The sequence below is a fragment of the Pseudorasbora parva genome, chromosome 14 (genome assembly GCF_024679245.1).
Source record: "Pseudorasbora parva isolate DD20220531a chromosome 14, ASM2467924v1, whole genome shotgun sequence".
Classification (NCBI taxonomy): Eukaryota; Metazoa; Chordata; class Actinopteri; order Cypriniformes; family Gobionidae; genus Pseudorasbora; species Pseudorasbora parva.
In genome coordinates, this window is record NC_090185.1 from 692,648 (window position 1) to 697,500 (window position 4,853).

Below are 4,853 nucleotides of genomic sequence, written 5' to 3' on the forward strand. Positions count from 1 at the left end.
GTTTCTCTGATAACTGGACAATCCACTGATCGAAGCGCTTGAGCTTTTTCCAGCATTTATAAAGCTTCGCTCAGTGACGTCTCGTGACCTCATATATATATATAAATATATATATATATATATATATCAACCCAACACCATCCTGGTCCTGCTGCTGAAGATACCATGAGGGGCCGGTGAGATTCCACCAGAGATACAGAAGTATTGAGGGATTAGCCATTCCCAGCAGGCTAATTAAACCCTCACTAGTTAGCAGCCTAATTCATTAGCAAGCCCGCTACGATCCTGCGGGGCTTAATATCAAGGGTCCAAACGAACTCTTCCCTGATATAGCTGATAACATTATAAACACACGCAGTCATGCCGTTATTAAAAATCGTTTTATTTCAACTCTTCTGAAGGAGACTCAAAAATACACAGTATAAAATACGTTTTAGAAGCGGTTTCATCTGATTGGTCAGTTTTGGGCCACTCCCTCCCACACTTGATGACATCATCTTCGGCGAGATGAGCGTCCCTTTTCGCCGTTCTCGTTCGCGCTCCATCTGGCAGAGTCTGTAGAGAAGTGGACAGCGATGGAGAGGAGACGGATGGTCAGACAGACAGAGACAGACAAGCAGAGAGACAAACAGACAGAGAGACAGAGAGACAGACAGGCAGAGAGACAGACAGACAGAGAGACAGACAGACAGACAGGTGAAAGTATTGTCAGGTTATATTTGTTTGTTATATTGTTATACTATCGGCCCTCTGAGTCCTGTGACATCACTGTACTAACGCTATAAAGTGTCGGCCGATGACTACGCAGGTGAGTAATGCAATAATTGATAAATGGCAGAAGTAAACCTTGAGTTTTGTGTTTGAGAAAGAAGCAAAATTCGAAGTTTACTTGGGCCATTAATAACTGTTATTGTGTTACTCATCTGCGTAGTCATTGGACGTCACTTTGAAAGGTTTACGAGAACTCGCTACAGTAACGCAATAATAGACGTTATATGTTGGGCAACTCTACATTTTTAGCGTATAGCTCAACTGTGCGAAAGAAGCAAAACTCAAAATTTACTTGGGACTGTATTATCTCTTATTGTGTTACTCATCTGCTTAGTCATCGGCCAACACTTTGAAAGGTTTACGAGAACTCACTACACTAACGTAATAATGGAGGTTAAATGTAGGTCTGTACTATTTTTTGTGTGCATATTTCCCAACTGTGCGAAAGAAGCAAAACTCAAAGCATGCCTGGGCATTTATTGTCCATAATTGCGTTACTCATCTGTGTAGTCATCGGCCGACACTTTAAAAGGCTTACGAAAACTCACTACAGTAACGCAATAGAAGACGTTAAATGTTGGGCTACACTACGTTTTTCACATATTGCTGAACTGTGTGAAACAAGCAAAACTCGACATTTACTTGGGACTGTAACATCCGTTATTGCTTTACTCATCTGCGTAGTCATTAGCCGACACTTTGAAAGGTTTACGAGAACTCGCTACAGTGACGTAAAAATGAACGTTAAATGTTGGGCTGTAAAATGCTGCGTGAGCTCAACCAATCAGCATGTTCAGCGCCAAGTCCCGCCCTCGAAAGTTCCTGAACTTTGAAAAAGTACAACCTCGCGAGCAGGGCCGTTCGGAGGGGGAAATATTATTATTCACCCGGAAATTTTTTTAAACCCTACGGTCGAAACACACCGAGTACCAGCCCAAAGTTCCTGGGGAAAGTTCCCACGGTGGAAATACGGCTTATGAGTAACGTTAGGTACTACATTTGAATTTTAACGAACTTCGTGACCGTTAAAAAAGTACGTTCTATATAGTATGAATGAGTGCAGTATGAATGTAATCCGGACATATTACATCTGCCATGTTGTCGTTATCATGTGACCTAACAGTTCCGACCCTTCACCTCCATTTATAAATCGTCTCCCGTTGTCTCATGGGATAGTAAAGCTTCCATCATATCACATACAGGGTTAAATTCAACACTCGCAATAATGGGGAAGCATGAAAATGGTATGTGTGATGGGCATGGTCGTCGGAAGCAAATAAAAAGTGGGTGGGTCAGTAGCGGCTGGTGAAAAATGCTATAGGTGGGCCAAATGTTTTGTGGGGGGTCTGGGGTCTAAATTTTATTTAATAATAAAAATTATTTCGTAGATGTGATTTCCTGGATTATGGTGCCTATTCCCTTGCCTATACAAAAAAGACCTCCATCCAGTCAATACCAATAGTCTAATAAAAAGGCTATATTCATTAACTGCCATAGCCTATAAATCAACAGTTTCACAGATAATGAACAAGTTGCATGTTTAGTATTATGCTTCAGATAGAAAAAGTGCCATTTACTAAACGATTGATTGGGACAGACAAAATTACAGAAATCACTGAATTATTTACCCGGTCTATAGTCTAGGGGTACGCATGTCATTAAGTTTAGACGCAAATCGATCCGAGGTTCGAATCCGCCTTTTGCCACACTCGCTCTACTCCCATTCCCCATCACATATCAGATCGGAAAGGTATTTATTTTCAATAAAAAAAGGAAAATATTAGAAAAGGGTAAATAAAGCGTTTAATGTTTAATAGGCTAATATGTTTCTCGGTTTAGGGGTAGCCAAGGTAAACAGACGTGCTGAATTAGAGACGATAAAAGTGAGTGGGTCAATATCATTGGTCTTAAAAAGTGGGTGGGTCTTGTCCCACACACACACAATGGTTCCGACGCCCATGGTGACGGGTGTGATGTATTAGAAACGGAAGAGCATGTGTTTAAGTGTAATCAATATCATGATGATAGCGTAATAGTGTTTTCAGCAGAACAGAGCAGTGAGTGTAGTGGACCTATTGGGAAAGGGCTTGCGACAGCTTTTTATGTGCATCTCAGCATTGGCCCTTTAAGTAATCACCTTCATTATCCTTATTTCATTCCAGATCACACAAATATAAGTGTGGCCTGCCTTTTCCCCGTTGTCTTCCGTTGCTCTATCTTTCTTTAAGTGAGGCATATCCCCTCCCCACATCTGTTTCTCCCGTCAGAGGCTAGGTTTGTCCGGTGAGAGGGTCTCATGGTCCCGATTCTTTACATTGAAAAGGGATAGCAGGATCCGAAGGGTCTCCTGGTTGGTATAATGATTACCAGATGTGTTCTATATAATGCAAGTACCACCTGTTGCAAGTCCCCATACCATGAGATGAATATGTGATGTAATCTTTCTCTTATTGGTTACATTTATGCATTTAGCAGACGCTTTTATCCAAAGCGACTTACAACTTATTATGTAAGTTTGTAACGACTTACAACTTATTAGGCGTATTATGGTTGAATCCATAATACGCCTCTTCTCTTTTTCCTCTATATATTCCATTATAACAATAAACTGGGAGAAAAAACATAAACATATGTTTGTTTGAATCCAACAAGGAGGGCGGGGAGATCACGGCACGGGAACGGGACACTTTGACAAACTCTTGAGAGATAATCAGGTATATATGGCGGTTTTAACCTTCTTAAAGTGTACAGGATTAGAGCATAGGCTATAGATGTAGTAATGCTTTCATCCATCTCATGGGATCTGATCCTTTGGGGGTGGGTGGGGCAATTAAATAATAACTATACTTATACAGATACATCACCCATAAGTAAATAAGTTATACAGTAGGTGGCGGTAATACTCCAAAGGAGTGACAAGACGAAGAAGAGGAAAAAGGTGAGTGAAAAGTAGTAAACAGAGAACCGCGCGGACCTGAGGCAAGCGGAGCAGAACTCCCGCGCTCTGGATCATCGCACATCCGGTTCCGTAGCTGCCTCCTAGCGCGACAACCGAGTAAAGTTTACCCGCGATCAGGATCCCGTCGCCGGTTCCTTCCCTTACCATCTTGGGGAAAAAATATCGCTCATCAGCGGGAAGGATCAGTCCGGCGGCCGCCGCCATGTTAACGCGGATGTACACACAGTTCAAACGGTTTACAGCGCCGTCTTTTGTACTGAACACACACACACACACACACACACACACACACACAACATTAATCTTAACGTGCTGTGCTCAACCTCACTAGTGACCATTGGGTTATTTCTGCTCTTCGGTCATCAGAAAGTGTAGAAAATCAAATAAATGATGTGTGTCATAGGGTGACCAAAATGATTTTAGCCAATTTAGTAAACACTATGAAATGGAAGGTCAAAAATGTCCACCCTGTTAACAAATGAAGTTTAAAATTGTTATTATTCCAATTAATCAGTTATCCTACACAACATGTCCTTTTAAAAGCAATATCCGTTAATACAGAAATAATTATGTATGAATTGTACTTAATTTCTTACTAACGTCATCATTTAAATTCGTTTTGCTTATTTGTTTACTTTTTAAAGTACTGCATTATTAATACTCCAGTAACTTAAATATTAGTATATTTAAACAGAGCAGCTCAGTTTGAGGCGGATGGACCAGTCAGGGTGACCTCTGACCCCTGACCCCGCCGAAAGCACCAACAGTGGCACGTGAGCATCAGAACTGGACCACGGAGCAATGGAAGAAGGTGGCCTGGTCGGAGGAATCACGTGTTCTTCTACATCACGTGGATGGCCGGGTGTGTGTGTGTGTGTGTGGCTTACCTGAGGAACACATGGCCCCAGGATGCACTATGGGAAGAAGCGACGCCTGTGGGATGTGCTGAACAAACAAGTCTGATCTTACAACTTACAGGACTTAAAGGATCTGTTGCTAACATCCTGCTGCCAGATACCACAGCACACCTTCAGGGGTCCATCAGAGACGGGTCAGCAACACAATATTAGGTCATAATGTTATGCCTGATCAGTGTATAGATCTCACTTGTCCAAGTTGTTTT